Source organism: Mustelus asterias, unplaced genomic scaffold, assembly GCF_964213995.1.
Source record: "Mustelus asterias unplaced genomic scaffold, sMusAst1.hap1.1 HAP1_SCAFFOLD_629, whole genome shotgun sequence".
Taxonomy (NCBI): Eukaryota; Metazoa; Chordata; class Chondrichthyes; order Carcharhiniformes; family Triakidae; genus Mustelus; species Mustelus asterias.
The window spans coordinates 97618-111944 of NW_027590578.1; the positions used below are offsets into that span (position 1 = coordinate 97618).

The following is a 14327-nucleotide window of genomic DNA, read 5'->3' on the forward strand; positions in this document are numbered from 1 at the left end:
AAAGAACCTACCTCTGATATCCTTCCTGTATCTCCCACCACGAACCCTATAGTTATGCCCCCTTGTAATAGCTCCATCCACCCGAGGAAATAGTCTATGAACGTTCACTCTATCTATCCCCTTCATCATTTTATAAACCTCTATTAAGTCTCCCCTCAGCCTCCTCCGCTCCAGAGAGAACAGCCCTAGCTCCCTCAACCTTTCCTCATAAGACCTACCCTCCAAACCAGGCAGCATCCTGGTAAATCTCCTCTGCACTCTTTCCAGCGCTTCCACATCCTTCCTATAGTGAGGTGACCAGAACTGCGCACAATATTCCAAATGTGGTCTCACCAAGGTCCTGTACAGTTGCAGCATAACCCCACGGCTCTTAAACTCCAACCCCCTGTTAATAAAAGCTAACACACTATCGGCCTTCTTCACAGCTCTATCCACTTGAGTGGCAACCTTTAGAGATCTGTGGACATGGACCCCAAGATCTCTCTGTTCCTCCACAGTCTTCAGAGCCCTACCTTTGACCCTGTAATCCACATTTAAATTAGTCCTACCAAAATGAATCACCTCACATTTATTTAATTCCATATTTTTTATTGAATTCAAATTTCACCATCTGCCGCGCTGGGATTTGAACCTGGGTTCCCAGAGGATCACCCTGGGTCTCTGGATTACTAGTCCAGTGATGATGCCATTGTGCCACCACCTCCCCTGCTCGGCCGGGATACTAACCTCTACACTAATGAGGAGGTTGCTGAATACACATAAGAAGTAGAAGCAGGAAGAGGGCCATTCAGCCCTTCAAACGCGCTCTGCTATTCAATAAGATCATGCCTGACCTTCACCCTCCCCATAACACTAAATTCCCTTTGTATCCATATCGATCTTTGTCTTAAATATAACACAACAACTCCCAAACCCCCACTCTTCCCCATAAGACCATAAGGCATTGGAGCAGAATTAGGCCACTCGGCCCATCGAGTCTGCTCTGCCATTCAATCCTGGCTGATATTTTTCACATCCCCATTCTCCTGCCTTTTCCCCATAACCCCCTGATCCCCTTATTAATCAAGAACCTATCTATCTCTGTCTTAAAGACACTCAATGACCCGGCCTCCACAGCCTTCTGCGGCAAAGAGTTCCACAGATTCACCACTCTCTGGCTGAAGAAATTCCTCCTCATCTCTGTTTTAAAGGATCGTCCCTTTAGCCTGAGGTTGTGCCCTCTGGTTCTAGTTTTTCCCACTAGTGGAAACATCCTCTCCACGTCCACTCTATCCAGGCCTCGCAGTATCCTGTAAGTTTCAATAAGATCCCCCTCATCCTTCTAAACTCCAACTAGTACAGACCCAGAGTCCTCAACCGTTCCTCATACGACAAGCTCTTCATTCCGGGGATCATTCTTGTGAACCTCCTCTGGACCCTTTCCAAGGCCAGCACATCCTTCCTTAGATATGGGGCCCAAAACTGCTCACGATACTCCAAATGGGGTCTGACCAGAGCCTTATACAGCCTCAGAAATATATCACCGCTCTTGTATTCTAGCCCTCTCGACATGAATGCTAACATTGCATTTGCCTTCCTAACTGCCGACTGAACCTGCACATTAACCTTAAGAGAATCTTGAACAATGACTCCCAAATCCCTTTGTGTTTCTGATTTCCTAAGCATTTCCCCATTTAGAAAATAGTCTATGCCTCCATTCCTCCTTCCAAAGTGCATAACCTCACACTTTTCCACATTGTATTCCATCTGCCACTTCTTTGCCCACTCTCCTAACCTGTCCAAGTCCTTCTGCAGCCCCCCCTGCTTCCTCAATACTACCTGTCCCTCTACATACCTTTGTATCATCCGCAAACTTCGCAACAGTGCCTTCAGTTCCTTCCTCCAAATCGTTAATGGATATTGTGAAAAGTTGTGTTCCCAGCACTGACCCCTGAGACTCACCACTGGTCACCAGCTGCCATCCTGAGAGAGACCCCTTTATCCCCACTCTCTGCCTTCTGTCAGTCAACCAATCCTCTATCCATGCCAGGATCTTACCCTGAACACCATGGGCTCTTCACTTATTTATCTAACTTCCTTGTTACCTCCACAAAGAACTCTAACAGATTTGTCAGACATAACCTCCCCTTGACAAAGCCGTGCTGACTCAGTGGCAAATAGTGACCACAATTCTGTTAGCTTTAGGATAGTGATGGAAAAGGATGAGTGGTGTCCCAAGGGTAAGGTGTTGGATTGGGGGAAGACTAACTTTAGTGGGATTAGGCAGAAATTGGCAGCTGTTGATTGGGAGAGGCTGTTTGAGGGTAAATCCACATCTGGCATGTGGGAGTCTTTTAAGGAACAGTTGTTAGGGCTGCAGGATAGGCATGTGCCTGTAAAAAAGAAGGATAGGAAGGGTAGGATTCGAGAACCGTGGATAACCAGGGAAATTGAGGGATTGGTCAAAAAGAAAAGAGAGGCGTACATTAGGTCCAGGCAGCTAAAAACGGAGGGAGCTCTGGAGGAATACAAAGAAAGTAGGAAAGAACTCAAACAAGGAATTAGAAGGGCAAAAAGGGGTCACGAAATGTCCTTGGCAGACAGGATTAAGGAGAATCCCAAGGCATTTTATTCATACGTTCGGAACAAAAGGGTTGCCAGGGAAAAAATCGGACCTCTCAGGGACAAAAGTGGGGAATTATGCTTAGAACCCAAAGAAGTAGGGGAGATACTAAATGAATACTTTGCGTCGGTATTCACAAAGGAGAGGGATGTGTTGACTGGGAGTGTCTCGGAGGGGAATGTTGACCCGTTGGAGAAAATCTCCATTACAAGGGAGGAAGTGTTAGGTTTGTTAGGGAATATAAAGACTGACAAATCCCCAGGGCCTGATGGAATCTATCCAAGGCTGCTCAGGGAGACGAGAGACGCAAATCTTTGTCTCGTCACTGGACATGGGTGAGGTCCCAGAGGATTGGAGGATAGCTAATGTGGTCCCGTTATTTAAGAAAGGTAGGAAGGATAACCCGGGAAATTATAGGCCGGTGAGCTTGACGTCCGTGGTAGGGAAGTTGTTGGAGAGGATTCTTAGAGATAGGATGTATGCGCATTTAGAAAGGAATAAACTCATTAACGATAGCATGGTTTTGTGAGAGGGAGGTCATGCCTCACTAACCGGGTGGAGTTTTTTGAAGAAGTGACTAGAATGGTTGACGAGGAAAAGGCCGTGGATGTCGTCTATATGGACTTTAGTAAAGCGTTTGACAAAGTCCCTCATGGTAGGTTGGTGCAAAAGGTTGGATCTCATGGGATAAAGGGGGAGGTGGCTAGATGGGTGGAGAACTGGCTTGGTCATGGAATGTTGTGTTCCTGGTGTAACCTGGTGTTGTGAGACTTCTTACCTTGGTCATGGAAGACAGAGGGTGGTAGTGGAAGGGTCTTTTTCCGGCTGGATGCCTGTGACTAGTGGTGTTCCGCAGGGCTCTGTATTGGGACCTCTGCTGTTTGTGATTTTTAAAAACGATCTGGAAGAAGGTGTAATTGGGGTGATCAGTAAGTTTGCGGAAAACACGAAAATGGCTGGAGTTGCAGATAGTGAGGAACATTGTCAGAGACTACAGAAGGATATAGATAGGCTGGAAATTTGGCAGATGGAGTTCAATCCAGATAAATGCGAAGTGATGCATTTTGGTAGAACTAATGTAGGGGGGAGCTATATGATAAATGGCAGAACCATAAAGGGTGTAGATGCAGAGGGATCTGGGTGTGCAAGTCCACAGATCCTTGAAGGTGACGTCACAGGTGGAGAAGGTAGTGAAGAAGGCATATGGCATGCTTGCCTTTATAGGACGGGGCATAGAGTATAAGAGTTGGGGTCTGATGTTGCAGTTGTATAGAACGTTGGTTTGGCCGCATTTGGAATACTGCGTCCAGTTCTGGTCGCCGCACTACCAGAAGGACGTGGAGGCTTTAGAGAGAGTACAGAGGAGGTTTACCAGGATGTTGCCTGGTATGGAACGGCTTAGTTATGAGGAGAGATTGGGTAAACTGGGGTTGTCCTCACTGGAAAGACGGAGGATGAGGGGTGACCTAATAGAGGTGTATAAAATTGTGACAGGCATAGATAGGGTGAACGGTGGGAAGCTTTTTCCCAGGTCAATGGTGATGTTCACGAGGGGTCATAGGTTCAAGGTGAGGGGGGGGAGGTTTAACACGGATATCAGAAGGACATATTTTACACAGAGGGTGGTGGGGGCCTGGAATGCGCTGCCGGGCAAGGTGGTGGAGGCGGACACACTGGGAACGTTTAAGACTTATCTAGCTAGCCACATGAACGGAGTGGGAACGGAGGGATACAAAAGAATGGTCTAGTTTGGAGCAGGGAGCGGCGCGGGCTTGGAGGGCCGAAGGGCCTGTTCCTGTGCTGTATTGTTCTTTGTTCTTGTTCTTTGTTCATTTTCGATGTTTTTGTGTCTTCCATCTTCTTCCAAATGTGCATACATCCTGTCCCTCAGTATCTTCTCCAAAAGCTTCCCCACCACTGACACCACCGGCCTATAATTTCCTGGATTACTCCTTCCTTTCTTGAACAAGGGAACAACATTGGCCATTCTCCAGTCATCTGGAACCTCGCCTGTGGTCAAAGACGATGTGAAGATATCTGTTAAGACCCCAATTTTTCTCCCCTTGCCTCCCTCAGTAACCTGGGGTAGATCCCATTCAGCCCCGAAGATTTGTCTACCTTAATGTAATTTAGAACTATGACTTGTGAACCAGACCTATCCTTTTCCATAACTGTTTTAATAGAATTATGGTCACTGGTCTCAAAATGCTCTCCCACTAACATTTCAGTCACTTGCTCTGCCTTACTTCCCAAGAGATTCAGTTTTGCCCCTTTTCTTGCAGGGCCATCTACATATTGATTGAGAAATCTTTCCTGAACACACTTAACAAATTCCTCCCCGTTTAAGCCCTTAACGCTACAGCAGTCCCAGCCTATGTTTGGAAAGTTAAAATCCCCGAATACAACCCTATTATTCTTGCAGTGTGTGATACAGAGACAGTCCCGCAGAGGGAGACTGCTGACAGTGAGATTGTGGGAGTGTGAGTGTGTATGTGTGTGTGTGTGTGAGAGAGAGTGAGTGTGTGTGTGTGTGTGTGTGTGTGAGAGCGAGTGTGATACAGAGACAGTCCCGCAGAGGGAGACTGCTGATAGTGAGAGTGTGTGAGTGTGTATGTGTGTGTGTGTGTGTGTGTGTGAGAGAGAGTGAGTGTGTGTGTGTGTGAGAGCGAGTGTGTGTGAGTGAGAGTGTGATACAGAGACAGTCCCGCAGAGGGAGACTGCTGATAGTGAGAGTATGTGAGTGTGTATGTGTGTGTGTGTGTGTGAGAGGGAGTGAGTGTGTGTGTGAGAGCGAGTGTGTGTGAGTGAGAGTGTGATACAGAGACAGTCCCGCAGAGGGAGACTGCTGATAGTGAGAGTGTGTGAGTGTGTATGTGTGTGTGAGAGGGAGTGAGTGTGTGTGTGAGAGCGAGTGTGTGTGAGTGAGAGTGTGATACAGAGACAGTCCCGCAGAGGGAGACTGCTGATAGTGAGAGTGTGTGAGTGTGTATGTGTGTGTGTGTGAGAGGGAGTGAGTGTGTGTGTGAGAGCGAGTGTGTGTGAGTGAGAGTGTGATACAGAGACAGTCCCGCAGAGGGAGACTGCTGATAGTGAGAATGTGGGAGTGTGAGTGTGTATGTGTGTGTGTGTGTGTGTGTGTGTGAGAGAGAGAGTGAGTGTGTGTGTGTGTGAGTGAGAGTGTGATACAGAGAATCCAGCAGAGGGGGACTGCTGATAGTGAGTGTGTGTGTATGTGAGTGTGAGTGCGTGTGTGCGTGAGCTTGTGTTTTTGTGTGAGTGTGGGTGTGATGCACGATATAACTCACGAGGCTAGAGGTGCTCGAGGAAATAAAGGCTTTTATTAACTACTACAATAGAGCTACCATATATAATACACGATCCCAGACTGAGGGGTCCCAGACAGAGCAGTGACCTTTATACCTCTCCCAGGAGGCGGAGCCCGACTGGGATGTACCATAATAACTATAATACAGGTAGAACAGCCCAACCCGAACCCCAACAGTAACATGTAGAACAGCCCAACCCGAACCCCAACAGTAACATATATACAGACTCATAGTACTGGCCAGACCCTGGCTCAGTACTACCTGGTGGGAACCAACGATGGTTCACCACAGGGTGTGAGAGTGTGCTACAGAGAATCCTGCAGAGGGAGACTGCTAGAAGAATTGAGACTGTGTGTGTATTTGTGTGTGTTCATTCATTTTATTTATTAGTGTCACAAGTAAGCTTACATTAACACTGCAATGAAGTCACTGTGAAAATCCCCTCGTCGCCACACTCCGGCGCCTGTTCGGGTAACACTGAGGGAGAATTTAGCACGGCCCAATGCACCCTAACCAGCACGTCTTTGGGACAGTGGGAGGAAACCGGAGCACCCGGAGGAAACCCACGCAGACACGAGGAGAATGTGCAAACTCCACACAGACAGTGACCCGAGCCGGGAATCGAACCCGGGTCCCTGGCGCTGTGAGGCAGCAGTGCTTTACAAGTATGTTGCCGGGACTAGTGAGTTATAGGGAGAGGTTGGCCAGGCTAGGAATTTATTCCTTGGAACGTAGGAGAATGAGGGGTGACGGTACTGAGGTGTATTAAATCATGAGGGGATGATGAATAGGCTGACCCCACATAGTCTTTTTCCCAGGGTAGGGGAATTGAAAACAGGAGGGTAAGGTGAGAGGGGAAAGATTTAAAAGGGACCTGAGGGGCAACGTCTTCGCGCAGAGGGTGGTGTGTACATGGAATGAGCTGCCAGAGAAAGTGGTTGGGACAGGTTCAATAGCAACATTTTAAAAGTCTTTGGATAAGTGTAGAATCATATAATCACAGGATCCGACAGTGCAGAAGGAGGCCATTCAGCCCATTGAGTCTGCACCGACCACAATCCCACATGGGCCCTATCCCCGTAACCCCATTCATTTACCCTAACTAGTACATGGATGGGAAAGGATGAAAGGAATATGGGCCAAGCGTGGGCAATTGGGAATAGCTGGGAGGGCATCATGGTTGGCAGGGACCACTTGGGCCGAAGGGCCTGTTTCCGTGCTATATTGCTCTCTGACTTGAAGACTCTCTACGCTAACCACAGTGTTACCCTGCTGCCCTGGTGTGTGTGTGTGTGTGTGTGTGTGTGTGTGTGTGTGTGTGCATGTGATACACAGAGAATCCAGCAGAGGGACTATAAGACCATAAGACATCGGAGCAGAATTAGGCCACTCGGCCCATCGAGTCTGCTCCGCCATTCAATCCTGGCTGATATTTTTCTTATCCCCAATCTCCTTTTCCCCATGACCCCTGATCCCCTTATTAATCAAGAACCTATCTATCTCTGTCTTAAAGACACTCAATGACCCGGCCTCCACAGCCTTCTGCGGCAAAGAGTTCCACACATTCACCACTCTCTGGCTGAAGAAATTCCTCCTCATCTCTGTTTTAAAGGATCGTCCCTTTAGCCTGAGGTTGTGCCCTCTGGTTCTAGTTTTTCCCACTAGTGGAAACATCCTCTCCACGTCCACTCTATCCAGGCCTCGCAGTATCCTGTAAGTTTCAATAAGATCCCCCCCTCATCCTCATCACAAGGGGGCATAACTATAGAGTTCGTGGTGGGAGATATAGGAAGGATATCAGAGGTAGGTTCTTTACCCAGAGAGTGGTTGGGGTGTGGAATGGACTGCCTGCAGTGATAGTGGAGTCGGACACTTTAGGAACATTTAAGCGGTTATTGGATAGGCACATGGAGCACACCAGGATGATAGGGAGTGGGATAGCTTGATCTTGGTTTCAGATAAAGCTCGGCACAACATCGTGGGCCGAAGGGCCTGTTCTGTGCTGGACTGTTCTATGTTTCTATGTTCTATCTATCCTTCTAAACTCCAACGAGTACAGACCCAGAGTCCTCAACCGTTTCTCATACGACAAGCTCTTCATTCCAGGGATCATTCTTGTGAACCTCCTTGCTTGTGGTGTATCTAAATGATCTGGAGGAAAAAGTACGTGGACTGATTAATAAGTTTGCGGATGACACAAATGTTGGTGGAGTTGCTGATAGTGCCGGGGATTGTCAGAGGATACAACAGAATATAGATAGATTGGAGACTTGGGCACAGAAACGGCAGATGGAGTTTAATCCATTTGCCAATTGGGGGAGAGCGGATTTTCCTAAAATAAGACAGGTAGACTGGGGAACAGCGACTAATTGGAAAAGCTACAGGAGAGGAGTGGGGGCCATTCAGGAAGGAAATGGGGAGGGTGCAAACCCAGCCTGTTTCCTCCAGGGTGATAGGTAGGAATAACAAGCCCAGAGAACCATGGATGACCAGAGATATGATGTGGAGATGCCGGCGTTGGACTGGGGTGAACACAGTAAGAAGTCTCACAACACCAGGTTAAAGTCCAACAGGTTTATTTGGTAGCAAATACCATAAGCTTTCGGAGCGCTGCTCCTTCGTCAGATGGAGTGGAAATCTGCTCTCAAACAGGGCACGGAGACACAAAATCAGGTTACAGAATACTAATTAGAATGCGAATCCCTAAAGCCAGCCAGGTCTTAAAGGTACAGATAATGTGGGTGGAGGGAGCATTAAACACAGGTTAAAGAGATGTGTATTGTCTCCAGACAGAACAGCTAGTGAGATTCTGCAAGTCCAGGAGGCAAGCTGTGGGGGTTACTGATAATGTGACATAAATCCAACATCCCGGTTTAGGCCGTCCTCATGTGTGCGGAACTTGGCTATCAGTTTCTGCTCAGCGACTCTGCGCTGTCGTGTGTTGTGAAGGCCGCCTTGGAGAACGCTTACCTGAAGATCAGAGGCTGAATGCCCGTGACTGCTGAAGTGCTCCCCCACAGGAAGAGAACACTCTTGCCTGGTGATTGTCGAGCGGTGTTCATTTATCCGTTGTCGTAGCGTCTGCATGGTTTCCCCAATGTACCATGCCTCGGGACATCCTTTCCTGCAGCGTATCAGGTAGACAACGTTGGCCGAGTTGCAAGAGTAGGTACTGTGTACCTGGTGGATGGTGTTCTCACGTGAGATGATGGCATCCGTGTCGATGATCCGGCACGTCTTGCAGAGGTTGCTGTGGCAGGGTTGTGTGGTGTCGTGGTCACTGTTCTCCTGAAGGCTGGGTAGTTCGACAATCACCAGGCAAGACTGTTCTCTTCCTGTGGGGGAGCACTTCAGCAGTCACAGGCATTCGGCCTCTGATCTTCGGGTAAGCGTTCTCCAAGGCGGCCTTCACGACACACAACAGCGCAGAGTCGCTGAGCAGAAACTCATAGCCAAGTTCCGCACACATGAGGAGGGCCTAAACCGTCCTCTTCCAGGGACCGTATCCCTCTATTCCCATCCTATTCATGTATTTGTCCAGGCGCCCCTTAAAACTCACTGTCGTATCTGCTTCCACTACCTCCCCCGGCAGCGAGTTCCAGGCACCCACCACCCTCTGTGTAAAAAATCTGCTTCGTACATCTCCTTTAAACCTTGCCCCTCGCACCTTAAACCTGTGCCCCCGAGTAATCGACTCTTCCACCCTGGGGAAAAAGCTTCTGACTATCCACTCTGTCCATGCCCCTCATAATCTTGTAGACTTCTATCAGGTCGCCCCTCAACCTCCATCGTTCCAGTGAGAACAAAACCAAGTTTCTCCAACTTCTCCCCATAGCTAATGCCCTCCATACCAGGCAACATCCTGGTAAAGGACCATCTGGTCCTTTAGGGAATAAAATCTGCCGTCCTGGCCTGATCAGGCCTCCATGGTTTTGGGAGGAAGCCGCAGCACTCGGAGGAAACCCACGCAGACCTCCTGCAGTCTGGCCCACACGTTATTTATAGAATCATAAAATGATAGATTCACCACAGTGCAAGAGGAGGCCATTCAGCCCATCGAGTTGGCGCCGGCTACAATCCCACCCAGACCCGATCCCCGTAACCACATTCATTTACCCTAGCTAGTCCCGCTGACACTAAGGGACAATTTAGCATGGACAATCCACCTAACCTGTACATCTTTGGACACTAAGGGACAATTTAACATGGCCAATCCACCTAACCTGTACATCTTTGGACACTAAGGGACAATTTAACATGGACAATCCACCTAACCTGTACATCTTTGGACACTAAGGGACAATTTAACATGGCCAATCCACCAAATATTCACATCTGTGGAGTGTGGGAGGAAACCGGAGCACCCGGAGGAAACCCATGCAGACATGGGAAGAACAAGCAGACTCCGCACAGACAGTCACCCAAAGCTAAAGTAAAGTTAAAGTTTATTTATTAGTCACAAGTAGGCTTACATTAACACTGCATTGAAGTTAGGCTGGATTTGAACCTGGGTCCCTGGTGCTATGAGGCAGTAGTGCTAACCTCTGTGCCACTGGGCGAGTAACCCAGAGACCCAGGGTGATGCTCTGGGGATCCGGGTTCGAATCCCACCACAGCAAATGGTGAAATTTAAATTCAATAAGAATCTGGAATTCAAAGTCTAATGATGACCATGAAACCATTGTCGATTGTGGTGAAAAACCCATCTGGTTCACCATCTGGTCCTTTAGGGAAGGAAATCTGCCATCCTCACCTGGTCTGGCCTTCATGTTATTTATAGAATCATAGAATCGCAACAGGGCAGAAGGAGGCCATTCAGCCCATTGAGTCAGCGCCAACCACAATCCCACCCAGGTGCTATTCCCATAACCACATTCATTAACCCTAGCTAGTCCTGCTGACATGAAGGGGCAATTTAGCATGGCCAATGCACCTAACCCGCAAAGATTTGGACACTAAGGGGCAATTTAGCATGGCCTATTCACATAACCAGTATGTCCTTGGACAATAAGGGACAATTTAGCATGGTCAATCCTTCTAACCTACACATCTTTGGACATTAAGAGTCAATTTAACATGCCGAATCCACCTATCCAGCGCATCTTTAGACACGAAGGGGCAACTTAGCATGGGCAATCCCCCTAAACTATACATCATTGCACACTAAGAGACAATTTAGTGTGGTCAATCCACCTAACCTACACATCTTTGGACACTAAGGGGAAATTTAGCATGGCCAATCCACCAAACCTGTACATCTTTGGACATTAAGGGGCAATTTAGCATGGCTAATCACCTCACCTGCAGATCTTTGGACACTAAGGGACAATTAAGCATGGCCAATCCACCTAACCAGCATATCTTTGGACACTAAGGGGCAATTTAGCATGGCCAATCCACCTAACCAGCATATCTTTGGACACTAAGGAGCAATTTACCATGGGCAATCCACCTAACCAGCACATCTTGGGACACGAAAGGGCAATTTTAGCATGGCCAATCCACCTAACCAGCTCATCTTTGGACACTAAGGGACAATTTATCATGGCCAATCCATCTAACCAGCATGTCTTTGGACACAAAGAGACAATTTAGCATGGCCAAACCCCGTAAACTACACATGTTTGGACACTAACGGCCAGTTTATCATGGTGAATCCCCTTAACCTGCACATCCTGTGACTATCAGGGGCAATTTAGCATGGCCATTCCACCTAACGTGCACATCTTTGGACATTAAGGGACAAATTAGCATGGCCAATCCCCCTAACCTGCACATCTTTGGACACTAAGGGGCAATTTAGCATGGCCAATCCATCTAGTCTACATGTCTTTGGAAACTAAGGGGCAATTTAGCATGGCCATTCCACCCAACATGCATATCTTTGGACATTAGTGGGAAATTTAGCATGGCTAATCCCCTTAACCTGCACATCTTGTGACACTAAGGGGCAACTGAGCACGGCCAATACACCTAACCTGCACATCTTTGAACACTAAAGATCAATTTAACATGACTAATCCACCTAACCGGCACATCTGTGGAGTGTGGGAGGAAACGGCAGCACTCAGAGGAAACCCACGCAGACCTCACACGGTCTGGCCCACACGTTATTTATAGAATCACAGAATGATAGAATCCCTACAGTGCAGAAGGAGGCCATTCAGCCCATCGAGTCGGCACCGACCACGATCCCACGCATGCCCTATTCCCGTAACCACATTCATTTACCCTAGCTAGTTCCGCTGACACTAACGTTCCTTCAGAAGGAACTCTACTAAATGCATCTAATGAAAATACAACAAAACTTACTCCAACTTATAAATGAAAGAAAGGGTTTAATAAAGAAACGTCATTGCTCCAAACTTGGGGCCTCACCCTGGGCCACTCCAAGCTCCCCACAATTCAACACAGTTCCTTATTTATCGTGAATCAGCTGGTCAGCTGACTATTACATCACTGTATGATTGGTTCCATGGCTTACTGGGTCAGCTGGCCATTAAATCTTGTTCCCATTGGTCATATTACATCCAATCAAAGTTGTCACCGGATACATTCTAACAACTAAGGGGCAATTTAGCATGGCCAATCCACCTAACCCGCACATCTTTGGACACTAAGGGGCAATTTAGCATGGCCAATCCCTCTAATCTGCCTCTATTTGGACACACGTTATTAATAGAATCACAGAATGATAGAATCCCTACAGTGCAGAAGGAGGCCATTCAGCCCATCGAGTCGGCACCGACCACGATCCCACGCATGCCCTATTCCCGTAACCACATTCATTTACCCTAGCAAGTCCCACTGACACTAAGGGGCAATTTATCATGGCCAATCCACCTAACCTGCACATCTTTGGACACTAAGGGGCAATTTATCATGGCCAATCCACCTAACCTGCACATCTTTGGACACTAAGGGGCAATTTATCATGGCCAATCCACCTAACCTGCACATCTTTGGACACTAAGGGGCAATTTATCATGGCCAATCCACCTAACCTGCACATCTTTGGACACTAAGGGGCAATTTATCATGGCCAATCCACCTAACCTGCACATCTTTGGACACTAAGGGGCAATTTATCATGGCCAATCCACCTAGCCTGCACATCTTTGGACACTAAGGGGCAATTTAGCATGGCCAATCCACCTAACCAGCACATAGAGTCATAGACGTTTACGGAATGGAAACAGGCCCTTCGGCCCAACTTGTCCATGCCGCCCTTTTTTTTAAAAACCCCTAAGCTAATCCCAATTGCCCGCGTTTGGCCCATATCCCTCTATACCCATCTTACCCATGTAACTGTCTAAATGCTTTTTAAAAGATAAAATTGTACCCGCCTCTACTACTACCTCTGGCAGCTCGTTCCAGACACTCACCACCCTCTGTGAGAAAAAATTGCCCCTCTGGACACTTTTGTATCTCTCCCCTCTCACCTTAAACCTATGACCTCTAGTTTTAGACTCCCCTACCTTTGGGAAAAGATATTGACTATCTCGCTGATCTGTGCCCCTCATTATTTTATAGACCTCTATAAGATCACCCCTCAGCCTCCTACGCTCCAGAGAAAAAAGTCCCTGTCTATCCAGCCTCCCCTTATAACTCAATCCATCAAGTCCCGGTAGCATCCTAGTAAATCTTTTCTGCACTCTTTCTAGTTTGATAATGGGGGGCGGGGGGGGGGGGAGGGGGGCGGCAGGAACCTTCTGTAGAAAAGCACAGCCTCCTCTGGGGAGGGGGACCTGAATTCGGAGTGCGGAAGGGCGGGATTCCCTGGGGCGGGGAGTGTGGGGAGCACGGAGCGGGTGGAACCCTGCAGTCGGGATGACGTGACCTCCCGGGGGGGAGGGGGGTGGGGGGCACCTCGTGGGGGGCACCATGAGGTCTCAGCACTGGGGAGTCACTTCAAGGTGCGAGTGTGCCAGAGGATCGAGCTCTCGCTGGGATTTCTGTGTCTCATCTTTGGACACTAAGGGACAATTTAGCATGGTCAATCCTTCTAACCTACACATCTTTGGACATTAAGAGTCAATTTAACATGCCCAATCCACCTAACCAGCGCATCTTTAGACACGAAGGGGCAACTTAGCATGGGCAATCCCCCTAAACTATACATCATTGCACAGTAAGAGACAATTTAGTGTGGTCAATCCAACTAACCTACACATCTTTGGACACTAGGGGACAGTTTAGCATGGCCAATCCACCTAACCTACACATCTTTGGACACCAAGGGGCAATTTAGCATGGTGAATCCCCCTAACCTGCACATCTTTGGACATTAAGTGGTAATTTAACATGGCCAATCCATCTAACCTGTACATCTTTGGACATTAAGGGGCAATTTAGCATGGCTAATCCATCTAACATGCACATCTTTGGGCATTAAAGGG

General features: G+C 48.0%; 1 protein-coding gene across 1 annotated transcript in view; it reads left to right on the forward strand.

Annotated features, from left to right (window-relative positions):
* Positions 1-14327, forward strand: part of LOC144487166 (M1-specific T cell receptor alpha chain-like) — a 212460-nt gene that overhangs the window by 65846 nt on the left and 132287 nt on the right. The window lies entirely within an intron of this gene.